This window comes from Crassostrea angulata, chromosome 10, assembly GCF_025612915.1.
Source record: "Crassostrea angulata isolate pt1a10 chromosome 10, ASM2561291v2, whole genome shotgun sequence".
In the NCBI taxonomy this organism is placed as follows: domain Eukaryota; kingdom Metazoa; phylum Mollusca; class Bivalvia; order Ostreida; family Ostreidae; genus Magallana; species Magallana angulata.
In genome coordinates this window covers 19,268,816-19,286,304 of record NC_069120.1, presented here as the reverse complement: position 1 = coordinate 19,286,304, position 17,489 = coordinate 19,268,816, and the positions used below count along the sequence as shown (strand labels likewise).

The 17,489-nt window shown below is 32.3% G+C and overlaps 1 pseudogene; it reads right to left on the bottom strand.

The window, feature by feature from the left end:
* Positions 1-742: 742 nt before the first annotated feature.
* LOC128164989 (multiple epidermal growth factor-like domains protein 6) overlaps positions 743-17,489 on the bottom strand; it is a 37,616-nt pseudogene continuing 20,869 nt past the window's right edge.

Genomic DNA, 17,489 nt, shown 5'->3' with positions numbered 1-17,489 from the left:
TCTGGTTAGCTTGGAGCCTTTTCTTCTTACGAGTTGAATCTGTTAAGCTTTGAGGACGTCCTCTCTTTTTTGGGACATCCATATTTTCCGCATCTTTGTGTACATATACATTGCGCATGCGCTAAGACCGCCTCTTTGTTTTTCCGTTTGCCCAAAAATAAATTATATTTATATACTTTAAATACTTTTAACTTTAAACAGAGATTGAATCGAAGGGTCTTATTTGGTGAAAGTTCATATATTTTATGGAATTTTGTATTGCTAAAAAGAAATCTGTGTATTTTTTGGGACAGAAAATCGGACCAAGCAGCTTCAACTGGAGCCCACTATACCCTTGCTACAAAAGTGAGATGGCATGCCTGTCTAATGTGAGATTTATGCTTCCCCGTCTTATAATAGCCTCCAATAATGCATGTTTAATTAGTGAAGAACCTACCAACCATATTGTTTGCGATTCTAAAATGAAATCAGTTAAAACGTTGCTTTGCAAATAAAGATTTATATGAGGACGACTTCCAGCGCCCTGATTTCTAGATTTCATTGGTAAAAACCCTCTTACAGCAAGGTCAGTGCATGCTTATGTACGGTAAGAGTGATATTTATATCCTGAGTTATTTAGGCTATTAAAGGTGTTTAATTGACTTTTAGAGAACCCCTGAATAATGATATTTTGAAATTTGGGACAATTTGATTCTAATACCCATGGACGGACGCTAATGTAGTAAAAAACAAACCGATATGATTATGCTTCACTGCCCTGTCCGTCAACAGCTCCATTACCCAACTGGTCTATCTTATACTGAATAGTCAGAAACAGAGATTGCTTAAATCGTCATGGTCAAATTAATGCCAAATCGTCTATATGAAGTAAGGTTTGTTGAAGAGCCTTACTTGTATTTATTCATTGTATTAATTCCCCTACTTAGAAAAACCCATGAAAATCCATAGAAATGCTACAGAAAATGCGCTGTTTCGAATGCATTGATACATAAAGTCATATGATGGGTAATACCTGGATGATATGTTGTAAAACTGATTTTGTTATTCGTAATCTAGCGTCTGTCTTGTGTTTTAAACGTTTCTTTCCTATGAGTAACTTTAAAACAAGGAACTTTGAGGTTGGGTCTGGAACTTGTATGCTTTGAAAATAACATTGAAATGAAATTGCAGACAAATATGATCTTACTGTATTATATGCAAGTCCAGATGAGGATAAATGTAGGACGAATTGTACAATTATATTTTATGAAGGGGGCCGTGCTAAGCAATCAAGCAGATTGCATACTTTGCTATAAGCCGCATTTACCGCAGTATGGGAATTGTGTGTGTTTTCAGATACATATGCTTCGAAAAGCTTATAATTAGCAAGTTCTAACCGGAGATGATGTTATGGAATAATTGAGGTACTTGGCAAGAATGTGTCCATGTGTGAGGGGCTGCTGGCCCACTCCTACGAGATAAAGAATCAGCTTCTTCATGTTCTTACTTGCTATATAGACACACTACGCGAAACAAAATGTCGTATTTCATAAAAACTAGTAAAAAGCTTCACATGGAGTCATTTTCCACTCTGATTTTGACTTGAAATTATAAAGTATAGCAACAACGCTCGATTATATTTGTGAAGAATGACTTTTTATTACTTATTGGTTACCCCATAAACTGATCTTAAGGGTAAAAGCACCAATCACAATTAAAATATGCACCACAACCCAAGTGAGATGACCCTGAACTTTCCGTGTAATAATTATTATTGTTATACTTTCATGTTTAATACTGAAATCTGATTGGTTGAGACGCAGTTCATAATCCTTTCTATTACCCTCAGCGTTAGCAACGCACTTAGCAACGGGTAACATTAAAAATTGTTACATGCGCGAAAATTATGCGCGTACGGTTCGCTGTAGAATTCACGTTACTCCTATATAAAAGCAGTAAAATTTTCTTAAAAATTAAGACATTCAGTATAACAAAATAAATAGTGCCTGTTTGGGAGGATAACAGTTGAAATTGACACCCCGAGAAAACCATTGTCAACCGACGCGAAGCCTCCCTCCCAAACAGGCACTATTTATATATTATCAGTTGTCCACTCATGATTAAAAAAATAACGCCCATTAAACGACTCTAATAAACTAATCCACATGAATTAAAAGGACCTAGACACGATTTGAGCTCCAAATTTTGAATTTCATTTTTTCCGTTTTTAACGTTTAAAAATGGTTAATATGGGTATTTATAATGCTTTGTTAAAAGTTTAAAGTCAAATTTTGAGTTATAAGCAAGATACAGAGTTTTAAATTCTTTGTTTTGTAAACAAAGCTCAAGCCTCGTTACTGTTTACATATTTGTTTTATTGGCATAAGTTATTAATCAAATGTTGTTTTCTTCTGTTCGTAATATTATTTATGAACACATTGAATCAGTTTATCATGTTTTCCACCAGTGATTTTGTAAAAGAAATAATAATTCCATACTTTGCATTATTTATAAACAAATATAAGACTCGACATTTGCTTACAAAACAATGAATTCTTACCTCTGTATCTCTCTTATCACTTGACTTCTTACATTCAAATTTTGCTCAATCATTCAAAATGCGCAAGTAAGCCATTTAATAACCATAAAAAATAAATAAATAAAATTTTGATCTAAAATCATGACTTTAAAGTCCCTTTAATGTTTTCGTGCTGAACGAGTAATTTTAATATGATAATAAAGCTCTGAAACCCCTAATGTAGCGCAAATAAGTATTTCCTGGTCTTCTAATCCTAATGAATGAATCAACTTGAAGGATATAAGTCCTATCAATGAAAGTAATTGTTTGAATGTTGCCTTGCATTAAACCAGAAAATGTCTCTCGCAACTCTGAGCAATTTGCGTTAGGAGTCCTCACCAGCATGTTATTAGCATCTAGTAAATAGTAGTGACTTGTTGTAAGTTTTGAATGTTGCATTGGTGTCGACTGTAAAAATGTTGAAATTATCTCGGAAACCCTGAATGCAATTGAACAACCTATCACAGATAAACATCTATCTACAAAGTAATTGCCAAGAATTTCAAAGCAAATAAAATCAAAATCTCTATGAAATATTGGGATCGATGAGTCTAAATGCGGATTATAGATTTTGCTTTTCTAGAAATGCACCCTTTTTTAGTTTTGCAATCATCTGTATTACATCATTCAATTACGTCTATTATTTACATTGTAGCAGTTTCATTGGGATCAATGAATGAATTTACAGAGTTTATCTTTGAAATAGCGAGGTGAGTAATCAAACGCCAGTCGATGTTGTCTCTCTTTGACACCAAGCCAATCGAAGAAACCCTAAGGTTAGATATAGGTAATAAGAAAGAAAAACAGACATAGATATGTTAGACCATCCTGTCCGGTATATGTCTGAAGGGTCCCTGTATCCTTCTCATTTCAATTTGTTGTCAATTATATCTTTAAGCTCAGCAAAATGATCATTAGCCGACTTTGTTACTTCGCTAAATCGATAATCTAGGTTCAGTGTATTGGAATTTAAATCCCTGTGAAAAACGTTGAATTATTCTGCTTTCTACAACTTTGTTTGTGTAATTCACTAATTATTTAGAAGGAAAAAGACATTAATGGGGGCTGAACCGAGGCCTTCAGATATGAGTAGCAGAACTGTCTTCTGATGGTTTGGCGCGGGTTGTAGGGATAACCAGTTGTGATCCAGAACTGGACTGTGATTGAGTGAAAAGTTTGAAGGGACAGGCTATAAGGCAGGAAGTGGTCTCCGTGCAATGATGCATTGAATACAAGCTACCTCAAAGAAACAAGCTGTGATTATACAAGCTAAGTTATTTGTCATACAAACCTTTGAAATTATAGTTTTAGCATATGCCTAAATTGGGCTTTTGAGAAGAATTGTGCGTTGAACCAGGTGCTACATATATTAGCCATAACTCAAAGTCAACCTCTACTAAGGAAGAGGCAGGATTTAGCTCTTTACGTACTCGATACTGAGTATCATCCTTCTTTCAAGATATACTTGTACAATGTAGCTCCCCCTATTGACACCAATTCTTACTGTCTGAATATACTTCAAAAGTTCAATGGTCTCTGCAGGGTGTGCACTCAAGTATACAGTTGCATAAGTGTTTAAAACGGCGTTATATATGGTTTTTATTAAAGGCTTCAAATATATTGTATAGCTGACCTATATAATTTAATAAACTATAATACAATGTATATGTTTTATTTCGTATATTTTTCTTTGTACTTTTGTGTTGACTCTGCAAGGATAATTTCTTGATTGATCAAAACTAAACCTAAACTAAGAGCACGTACTTCACGGACTTAAACGGACTGACCCCATGACCAGATCTCAAAGAAGAAGTACTAGTTACATGTACTTTAATACTAACCTTCACATGCATAGAAACATTAGCTGTTCCTTCAGTTTTGCATTCTGGTCGACAATATTGATAATTCATGTATTTGAATAACTGTTTATTGATAATTAATTAATCGATTCAAAGCAAGTGTAAATATATAAATAAAATGATTTAATTTTTGTAAAAATTTTTATACGGGCAATGAGGGAGCATGGCAGCATTGCAGAATAAAAATTACATTACCCGCTGAGGAAGGTTATATATTTTTAGCAATGCTAGCTATCTTATAACACACATGATACATACAAATAATCGTGAAAAAGGTGTACATGAAAACCATAATAAAAATATACTACTTTTTAAAACTTTCTTAAATATGATTTTGCATCTGCACAGACTGCACTAACGCGGGGTGATGTAGCGCTTCTTTTTAAAAGGCTATGTTAAGTTTCCGGGGACGGTAATTGTTGTACAAATTGTAGAAGACATGAACCATCTATTTAGCAGATGAAACACTCCCGCTTTTTAGCATACCTGATCATTAAGGCCTTTATTTAAAAGGTTGACTTCAAAAAATTGAAAGAAATGCTTTATTATTTATCAAGCTTCTCGTATTATTACTCTGAATATTAGCTTCTGGGTTTTTGTTTTTTGGGGGTTTTTTTTTGGGGGGGGGGGTGGTTGTTTTTGTTTTTCTCTGTGACCTTTTTTCGTACGCATAGACGCACGTTCCCATTGTTAGATATTTCTTTATTGAGGATAGAAAATATGCAACTCACCCTTTCCAAAACACAAAACAATGGGTAAATAAAGATTGCCAGGACTTGCCATATAAAACATTGAAATATGTATCTATATATTGGTTATGAAGGTAGTGACCATTGAATAAAAATTTTTATTGTTAAAATCATAATATCTTACCTCGGATAAGCAGTTCTAATACATACCTGAAATTTTCTCTATCTGTACAGTCATACTATTTATACCAGACACGCTGTGAAGCCACGCGTCGAAGAATTCAAATATTGCACGATAAAGTTACATCGTCCGTAAAGACCATTTTGATTATGCAAAGTAATTTTCTGATATAAGCATTTTCTCATTATTATCTTACGTTTGACTTTGATATGTGATGTCGATAGATAGGATGCATATATAATTTGTAGATTCATTATACATAGATATACTCAAAATAACCATTCTCACCTTCCAAACTCGACATATATACGTACGTTTAATTTGGTTTTTCTTATCAATATTGTTCACTGCTGGACGATGCTTAGTACATGATTTGCCAATATATCCATCTTTACATTCCAAACAAACTGATGAATTGTGACAAGTCCTGCAGCCGCTTGGACAATCCTTGTCACATCTACTGCCATATTTACCGTCGTCACATCCATGTACACACTGCCCAGATATATCGCATGTCCCGTTCAGACAATCTTTGTTACATATTAGGTTACAAGTGTCGCCATAGAAACGTTTAGTTTTACATTCCAGACATTTTAAATTTGAGCTACAAGATGAACAGTAGTCAGGGCATTCAATACAAGTTGATCCCTCTAAATAAAATGGATCAGCACAACGTTGACAAACCAGAACATTGTTGACGAGCTCACATTGGTTACAACTTGGAACAGCGGCACTACATGGACTATCGCAGTAACTACCAAAGAAAACCATCTGCACACCCATCCACGCATGTTTGATTGCTAAAACATTTTAAGTTTCTACAAGTTCTGCTACAAAATTCTGTACAATATTCTCCATATCTACCAGGTTTACAGTCGTGGCATTTTCCAGTAATCTTGTTACATGGTTTTCTTGAGTCACAAAATTCGTTACATTTCTTATTGCACGAGTTTCCAAAATACCCCACATAACACAAATGACAATCACCTGTTGTAATGTCACACGAATTGTTTCCCCCACAAAGGCCGCAATTTGTTTCACATTTTATACCAAACCATCCATTTTCACAGGTTCTACATATGTATCCGTCTTGGTTACAATCTCCACAATGATCAGGACAGGTTTTAGAACATACATCTCCAATGTATCCTTTTTTACATTTTGTACATTTTGCACCGTTCCTATCACAGGTTTCGCAGTTAACAGGACATGTCTGATCACAGTAAGTACCGAATGTATTCTTTAAACAATTGTTACATTCACCAGTGACCTTATGACAATTGTCTTCTTCACAATTTTTTGGACATGTCTGATTACAGTAAGTACCGAATGTATTATTTATACAATTTTTACATTCACCAGTGACTCTATCACATATATCGTCTTCACAATTATTTGGACATGCCTGATTACAGTAAGTATCAAATCTATGTTTTCCACAGATCCCACAAATTCCATTTCTTCTATCACATGATCCACTGCAAGAACCAAAACATTCCAAGTCGCAAAAGTCACCATATTTACCATCATTGCAAGACTTACAGTGTCCTGTTTCTTGAACACACTCATTCCGTGCACAGTTTGATTGACATTGCAACGAGCAATTTGCCGAATAAAAGCCCAGTTTACAAAAGCATAAGCCTGATGTCACGTTACAAGACTCCAGACACCCCACAGCACAACGGCCTTGGCATTTCACTCCATAATATCCGTTATTACAGCTATAACAATCGCCTGTATTAGAGTCACACAGGTTTTTATTACAGTGCACTGGACATGTTCTATTACAAAAGCTTCCCCAGTAACCACTTTTACAATCGCAGTCACCTGTTTCTTTATGACACTGTTTGTTACATCCTGCTGAGTAAATCCCGGAACAATTTTCGCCGTACGTGCCATTTGAACATTCTACAAATGCAAAATCAAGCTAAATAAGCTGTACGCTGTTTAAGGTACCTTGCTACAATAATACTTATATTTCATAACACTACTTAGCAATTTAGCAATTTTCATGTTTTGTTAAACTCTTTATATTAATCAAATTTGTTGACTATCATCATAGCTCAGTGGTTAAAGTGTCGGACTTGTGAACCGTAGATTATGAATTGAAACCCGCTTGGAACTTTTCTTCATATTTATTTTATTTTTTTTTAATCATAATTTTTCATCCAAAATTACATTTTTTCACCCATTTGAATTACTATACCTCTTATTTGTAATGCTATATTTATAACTTAGTAATTCAATGCTGGTTTAAGAAACTTTTTCCAAGTGTAGTGAGCCACCTTAAAGTTACTCGGGCCGATTTATTAGTGATCAAAAGTACCTCAAAATGTTTGTGCTAAACAATTCTCTTACATGTGTAAAAAGGAAAAACATTCATCCAGTTGCTCTTGCAGAACTGGTCTTAGTCGAAGAAAGAAATAAAACAGGGTTATAACTGGCAAATGTTAGTAAGCTACCGAGTTTCAAAACCTACTATTTCTTGCTAATCTAAATGGCATAGAATTTGCAAACTCAAATGTAACTTTTGCACTACGACCACTTTAGATTAATACTAGTACTCTGTTGGAACAAAAGGATTAATCATTATATTTCTTAAATATGGGTGATGAGTAATATTTTGTATGTCAAAGATTTATTTAACAAAAAATGGTGAATTCAAAACAATGCAAGAACTTTCAAATGATCTAAAGAAGAAAAATGTTTGGTTTTGTGAATACAAGATTTTAAAGAAAATAATCAAGAAAAAACGTGAGTGTTGTTATGAAGTGTTGTTATTATACATGTACAAGAATACTAAATAGAAACATTTGTAATTTTTATAACGGAACATTTGATATATTCGATTAGAGATGTAAATTTTACTATGTAAACTTGCTTCATAAAAAATTCAAACCACCTTGATACCAATTTGCATTAAACAAATTATTTAATATTTGAAGTGAAAATTGGAACGATATTTTTGAAAACAAGGTGAAGAACATATATGACAAACGACTTTGTGAGTTTAAGGTATTCAATGTATAATGGAGGGATATTGAACAATTTTGAATCATTTTAAACTAGTTAAATATGTATTGCTATATAGCTATGAAAATGAAATGAACCACATTCGCATGACAGACAACATATAGGGAGCCGGTTATTTTGCACCTAATTTTTTTTAAAGAGTTATCTCCCCTTGATGAAAAAAAGAAAATTTTAACTTCGTCAAAATATCTGCGGTAAATGATTCTTTTTATTTCATATTTTAATAAAGAGAAAGTTTATGCATGTATTAACCAAGAGAGTTTTGCGAATTTTAAGTTACTTTTTGCAATATCTTAAGATAACATACGTTGCCCATAGACTTCAATGCAAAATTCCAGATTTAATTAGTTAGACCATAATCAAAATTTTGAGAATTCCTTTGGTGGAGTATTTTTATTCGATAATACCTTCAAAATGATATCATGATTAAGAATATTGGACCATTCATTTATTAGGTACAAAAATGTGGTCGTTACACATTGAATACCTTAAGTATAAGTTGTTAAATAATATTTTGAATTGTAATTCCTTTCAATAAAAATGCAAATCAAGGTCTGATGCAAAACGTGAATCCCGTTTTTGTGAAAAGTAATACACTAATCACCTTATATTTGATTGTGTTTCTGTACAAAGACTGTGGCAAAAATTGAATAGTATTTTGAATTTCGATTTATGCTGGATAAACATCATTATTGGCTTCGCGTTTGAAAGATTGAAAACAAATTAAAAACTGTATTTTTGAAAAAAATGATATCATATTTATAATTTGTGATTTATAAATGTAAAATGACATGTAGAATGAAAAAAATTCAGTCATGTAATACACTTTTGAATCGTTTTTAATAGCCTGTCTCTAAAAAAAATGGACTTGACAAAAATAAATTGAGGGAAAATAGTAGAATTAGTTCGATTCTTATAATTTGTTAATTAGTTAAGATTTAACTGCTTGTCCTGACCCGGGGCAGTCAGACATTGTAAAGGTTACATATTCCTGAAGACAGAGTATTTTTTTAAAGAATGCCATTTTATGTATTATGAATTTTCATAGACGTAAATTAATATGTTTACACAAAAAGGACCCAGATAAAATCAAACTACAGAACACTTTAAATATGACGTTTAAGCATACATTTACAAGTTAATTATACATACCAAAGCGCTCAATTTCGAACACTTTTAGAGTTGTTCTTGGTAAACCTGGTAAACTTGATGCAACAATTTCAAAGAACTTTCCTGTAAGTGGTGTATTACACGTGACGGTGACAGTTTTCTTCATGCTGACATATCCACTTGTGAAGTTGCTACATATCATCCAGTCAGCTCTTCTAAATGTGTCATTTTTAACATACACCGTGTAGATTGTCCTTTCTGCTACAAAAATAAAAAACCCCATAAAATCAGGAATCATACGCGAAAGAACAAGTTAAAAACAATTTCTGAAACCGACAAATACTGTGGATCCTTAATTAAGCGCGAGGAATAAATATACACGTACAATAGTGCGAAGCACGTCCCGCGAATTTTAAAATCTCGCTATAATTTTATAGACAAATGAAAACTACATGAACTTTTTAAAAAATGGCATTTGCGATTTCATGTAATCAAAAGTAAGTAATCGCGAAAAATAAGGAATTTTCAGTATAATGACATAATAAACGGTTTTGTGAGAAAGATAAACGGCCATAAATACAAATCTATCTGTTGTATAATGCTTGACAAACGAGATCGCTACACCGACGATAAAATGCTTGATTTGGCATGCCATGCTATTTTAAAGGTACATGTAGCAAGCAATTACAAAAAAACCATTATCTGCGTAGAATCAAAAGAAATTGTGTCCATCACTTTTAGGAAGATGAAGCATTTTCCACCAAAACGAAACATGTTCTATCATAAATTGGTCACAAATTAATTATTTGATTGAGATGTAATCAAAACAATTCGCTCAATTTTTCACATTCAGTCGTTTTATAAAATTGCTGTCAACGGACTAATAAGTTTGTTGGAGTTTACTTCTCTCTTTACTACGTTGATCTAAAGGTCAAATTTGATTACACTTATATTTTTTTTATGCAAATTGTGTTATTGGGAGTTTTTTACATTATGCGTTATTACTACGATTCGCATTTCTACAATGCTTCTTGCTGACAATAGAAATAAAGACGGCAATTACGTGACGAGTTTCATCCAATAACGTTGTCGTATTTTGATCTGAGGCCGACAATTATTGATTAATGGTGTTATCGTTTTCTTTCCATATATTTTATCCTCATTGCTGCTTTTAAAATAGCAAAACAAGCAAGTTGTATTTGTACATAGGCAAATGTAACCCTTTAATTCGATATTTGATTTCATAGTTATTGTTTACCATTTTATTCAGACTACATCATTTCAATTTGAAGATATATTGATATCATATGCATCGATCTACCTACCAAGTTCAAGGGTAACGTCAACTTGACGAAGTTCGAAAATAGTTTGGAATTCAACGCGTATATATGGAGGAATATTGTTATCCTCAACATAAGTATCAAAATCGCCATCCAGAAGTGGTGTATTCTTAGAAGCTTTGCCGTAAATAGTGTTAGCTGAAAGGAAACAATATTATCTAAAAGAACTGATGAATGATGTTTGCATTTTTTCAGAGAGTCAACATCATGACAATGTAAAGTAATGCAATTTTGACCATGGTTGTTTATACATACTGTATAGTATACTAGTATATATTTAATGTATTGAGTCAGCTTTAAAATAATAGTACATTTTTGGCAATTATTGATTGTGGATCCGCTCCATCCGGATAAACAGGCGCCACATCCATAAGTACAGTTGCCACAGTGACAAACACATGTACCATTGCTAGTACATTGACCTATATAACACAAAATGTAATACCCTTCAGGTGGTTTATAATCGACAAGCACCAAATTTACAGCTTCAAAAAAATTTCATTCTTTTATTTGATGCATTTGTAAAATAGTCGATTTAAGTACACTTTTTCTCAAAACATTTCATATTTCATTTCAATTAGAAAATTACGCAATATTTTTTATATTATCTTGAATAGCTTGATAAAAATACTGACATCTTTTGCAAATTTTATCAAACCAGCTTAAAATGGTCTTCTTTTCCCCATTTTCATATGTACCATGGCAAACCGGTCCCCATCGCCACTTTTGTTTGTCTTTTTTATTCATATTTACCAAAGTGTATCAAAAATGTGCATGTATTATAAAAAACAAATAGTGAATCTCGGTGGTCACCAAGAATTACAAAGATTCAGAATGATTTTAGAACAGTTACTTGTATTCAGCGTAATGCATATCAAATATATATATATACATAAAAAACTGAGTTCAGACCAAACCTAATGTAGGTATTTTTGACAATACATATATATGTGATAAACCTGTAATAATTAGTCCTTTGATATTGTTTTTCGACATGAAATTAAGTTTTATTCAAATATATGCTGTTCTAGCAAATATCAAAGTTGGATTTTGTGTTGAGTTATTTCACGACATAAATGGCGACGGGACCTGTATTTCGATAGCAATCATAAAAACTACAAAGTTTCAGTAATAGAAAAAGCTTGATCATTAACAAATAAAATAATAAACTTATTATCAATGTGTGCATGTAATTTTAAACAAGGACACAGTGCATACCAAAGTATTGAAATTTTGCTTTCATCAATAGAAGATAGATAATGAACTTACCATGAATAACTTTGGAAGCAAAAAAAAGTTTGAAATATTAGCAGGAAAGCAATCAATATCATCTGTAATTTAAAAAAAATATGATTTTTTAAAATTTTAAATCAGAATGTAATTACATATTCTGATGGATAGATTAACGTTATAATTTCATTGTTAGGATTTACATCAAAACCCTTTTGTACCACATAACTTCGCGAATAAAAACCATATTGTTTGTAAACAGCTTATTTGTACATAAATTGTTTTGTTTTCAATGTCTGTATGTAGTAATACATGTACATGTATAAAGACATGCGTTTGATCAATATGTATGTTCACAAATACCTTTTTTTTAATACACGGATTTTAATTCAACAAAAGCTTATAGCTTAAATAATCATACCTTCTTTTAGATAGTTCTAATTGGTACGTTGTTGACAATCCAGCCTCCTGAATATATTTTTTCGCTTCTTAAAGTTTAAAGTATCATTCCTAAATCATGCTAAACTATTCACAAAATAACATGTACGTAATACCTTCCAAAGCTGAACGTATATGAAAGAAAACAAACGCACATCCCTTTCATTTTTATAATGGTTAGCATTCACTCACAAGGGTAAGTGTAAATTTCCGTTTTCCGCTATGTACATGTATACGAAACTAAAGTTTAAAAAACCCACTGCTGCTACAATTGTTGATGCTCTCATTCAGCCATTTACATGTATTGCAGATGAAACTAAAACATAAGATGCCAGAGTAACAAACAAAACTTGATGATGAATTAATTAGCGATGACGGCCATGGTTTCTACAAGTACATGTACATGTATATACAACAAGTGCTCTCCAGTGATACCCCTACTCTGATGTGAATATACATAATAAGTAAAGTTGTCATTTACCGGGAGTTGTCGTCTGATTTGTTCACAAATAATATGGCATACGTAAACACAAAATTTATTGAAATTTCAAGCAGGTGCAATGTAAAGTTCTTGAAAGGTCTTTGAGGAAGTTTGTTAAAAATTTTGTGCTAAAAATAACAAAGTCGTCATTTAACATGAAGTTCACGTGTAAATGATACAAATATGAATCCCACCATGTGACATGTCTAAACAAAGAGTGTGTTAATATTAAAAAACCTGTGATTAATATTTGCAAAGAAATCTTTGACATAAATTTGCTACTAACAGACATACACACACACACAGACAGACAAAAACATAAAGGTATTCCGACTTAACCCAATATGAGTAATGTCATGTTATGGAAATGAATAAATATTTATACACCAATGAAAGATAACTCTCCAATATATGTTTCTCGCCAACTTTTCACACGGGCACTTTTCGATTTGGTAATATTGGGTTAATAAAACAGGTTCCCTAGTTGCGGAATGTAATCTCTTCTATTTATTATTTTAAACGGTTATTTCACATTAGAATAGAAGAAATTTTTCTTTCGTTTGATTATCCTTCGATTGTTTGCATTACAATGTATTCCAATTCAAGTCGCTGACTATCAAACGGCTATAACTTGATTAAGGAAAAATATAGTCAACGGCCAGTAATATATATTACATATATTGCATTTCTGTCACTTTAACTTCACAATAAATTTAAAATGTTCACGTCAAGAAGGTCTTTTGGCCTCTTTGTTTACGATAGTATCAATATGCGATGTACCATAATTTAATAAATCAATAACGTTATTAACAAGAGGCCAGCAGGCCATAACGGTCACCTGAGTCTATAGTCTATACACTGACCTATTGAGAATTCTCATATATGCATTCAGTTTCATTCTTGAGCTAAAATGTGACCACCTCGTCCTGACCTAAAATATTGCAACAAGAACAAAATAACGTATAGTCTTGGTAAGAAAACAATAAGAAAGTATTTTATCATGACATAAATGTGGTATTAAAGGGACTTGCACGATTTGAGCTTAAACTTTTTAAAAATTTATTTTTTCATTTTAAATGTCTAGAATGGTCAATTCAGATATTTTTAACGCTTTGTCAAAATTTAAAAATCAAATATTGAGTTACAAGCGAATTACAGGGGTTAGAATTCTGTGTTTTGTAAACAAAGTAAGAGTGCTGTTACTGTTTACATATGTGTAGCATTGGCCTAAGTTTTAATCCAATGTTGCTTTTTGTTGTTGATTAAATTATTTATGAACACCTTGAATCAGTTTATCTTGTTTGCTTCAACTTATTTTGTCAAAGAAATGGTAATTTCTTTCCTTTACATTATTTGTGAATAAAAGTAAGTAAATTGAGCTTTGTTTACATAACAACGATTTTTTCCCTCCGTATCTCGATTGTTACTGGAGTTCTAACATTAAAACTTTGGTAAATCATTCAAAATATTCAAGTCAACCATTACATACAAAAAAGTTAAAAAATAAATGTTTCATCTCAATTCGTGTCTAGGTCCCTTCAAATGAAACAGCATAGTAAATGATACTTTGTATGACACTTCGTATGGTCCCCTGAATTGACAGCCACGGGATATGTGTTGATAATTCTTTTGAATGGAGTTCATAACAAAATTTCAATAAAACAAGGTCATTACCTTATTTGAATTATTTGAATTGAAAAATGAAATGTTAGTTAAATTCTACTTATCAAGTAGATGCTGAAAAGTTCTGCTGCTTCGTATAGAGACCATCTTTTATTAGAATAAATATAATTTTTTTTTTATCTCCAGTTGATTTTTTATGACCTTGGCTTAATATTTTACATATCTGTTAATTCATTCTTTAGAATTCGTCAAAGAAGCAGCACTTTTTATTAGATTAATCATTCCCTTAATTTATACCAAAAAATGATATCTTAAAGGTGTTCCGTTTTAAAAAGCGGATATATAAAGGCCAATGTCAAACACGTCAAACTTGTACACCAAACACTCTCGAAAAAAATAATACTCGCTCTCAAAAAAATAACTACTTGCTGGATTAAAACAAGCATAATAAATATTTGTTTTAAGATTATGCTCCGTTCTTATATGAAATGTATTTATCCATGATCTGCCTCTCTCTAAAAAGTTTACAATATGACGTCACATCGACAAGTGCATCCCAATTAGCCAGTTGTTTATATTCAAAGTTGTTGGGCTTATTTGACTACAAAGTTGCACGCAGAGGTAATTTTTTATGTAGTTTAATGTATTGTACGCATAACAATCGGGATTGTATTTTATTTTTGGGCATTTTTGAAGACTTTTTGTTTTGATCTGTGTGATGTCATTGTTAACATTTCCCGTACTTTCTGGTCGGTGTGACTATAAAGTAGGCCTTAACAGTGCTGCGCTGATAGGAAGTTATTTTTCTATATTTGTTAACTTTCAAGATAGCTTTTACTTGGATGGGTAGCATACAGGTTCTATTTAAAAAAATCTTACGCTGCATCCCCAAGGGCAAGACAGAAACACCCTAGGGCATTTAAACGAAACAGAATTAATACATTTCTTTCTGTTCTAACTTTTCATGTTTCATCTGTTTCAGCTGTTTAGTTTTATTGCTTCTATATTAGGACATCATCTAGCATATATATTAAAAAATCATCGTACACATACCACACATCGGTACATAGGGAAACTAATTTTTACTTTACTATTAACGATTAAATTTGTTTTTTGGTAACTTCAAAAAACAGTTAGGGTTCTTTTGTTTGAAATTATAAACAAAAAAAACCCTTGCTAAACTCTTCCTTGTTACATTTTCTGCAATGATGAATTATTTAATGTGACCAAGCAAGGAACGACAAGTCCATTAAATGTTACCCCCCCCCCCCAACTCTTGCCAAAAGCTTTCATTATGTCTTTAACTTTGATGGACAGCTTCATTCTCTTTTTTAAACATGTTATAACTAAAATAGTTAATTTTAGTTTAATATAATATACAGCGCAACCACCCAGTTATATTTCATATCATTACATGACTATTTTGGCCCCACCCTTAAGTAAAAAGCATTTCCCCGGAGACAGGAAATTTACAATACTGGTAGAGGGCTTCGTAGTTTACTTAATTGTGAATTCAGGTGTTCTTCCAGATATATGGGAGTAGACAAAAAGATTTTCAAACATCATATGTATTAACAATGTATGACTGATTTTGCCCCGCCCTGGAGCCAAAACCTCTACCCCGAAGAATGAAATTAACAATTTTGCTTGGTCTGATCTATATAATTATGAATTCAGATTTCTTACAGCTGTGTGGGAGTAGAAAAATAAGATTTTTGAAGAAAAAAAAATTGACCATTTTACCTCGCCTCTCCCATGGGCCACGAGTTATTAAATATACAGTTTATGTTTCCCTCACCACTAAGATGCACCATATTTAGTTTGAAAAAAAGGCAATGTAGTTTTAAGAAGAAGTTAGGAATGCTCTCTTGTTAACACACGACGTACAAAGCAAAATGAGAAAGGACAATATATATGACACATAATATATTATTTGTTATGATATTCCCTTTGTCTCTAGTAAAAGTTCTCTAGTCTCTGTTAAAGTTCATAAATTAGCTACTCAAAATGTTGCGATCTAGCAGAAGAAAGAAGCAAGTAACCCTACGCCAGTTCAAATGCACATCCAATCCTTAGACCTCTTAACCCGGCATTCAAGGGCATCCAGTCTCAATCATACCCAAGCAGGCCCACAAAGCCAGCGTTGCAGTGAGCATTGAGCAGGTCTCCAAATGAAGAGCAATTACTAATACTCGATGATCACTCAAACAATAAGAGGGCTGCAGTGCCAATATCTACCGAAGCGTCATATATTCTTTGACAACTTATAATGCCATAGCACTTTACTATCTATATATCCATGTGTCACAATATCGTATCAAATGATTCAATCTTATAAATTACAATGTCATATGATGCAATTTAATGTGATACAATAATATATTATGTAACACAATATTTATATACGATGTCATGTATAACAATATGATATGACACAATATCATATCAGAATATTTTATTTTAAAAAAATATATACAATATCATATCGTATCACATAATCTTTTTTACAATAAATAGTATTTGACATTATGTTGTATATATTAATATAATAACGTTTTATATCATACAAAACTATATGATAGGAAACATGTACAATCTTTGAACAATAAACACATTTATCAAGCAATTTTGAGTGGGGAGGGAGGTTTTTTTTAGCATCCTTTGATAATGGAGATCAGGCTCTGTATCTCAAGCTACCTATTCGAATCATTCATATACTAGTTAAATAAATCATTCAAGTTTGAAATAGTACTATTATCTATTATTATGCCTCCTGTCAGTTTGTCGATATATATTTCATTCTCATCATTTCGAGTTTTCTCGGTAAGGTCAAACGTCTCTCATGGTTTGTAATACATGTCGGTGGTTATATTTTCCCCGCATTTATAAATGAGCACATCCAAAAATGGATATATAGAATTCGTTGCATCCGCTACACGTAATGTTGT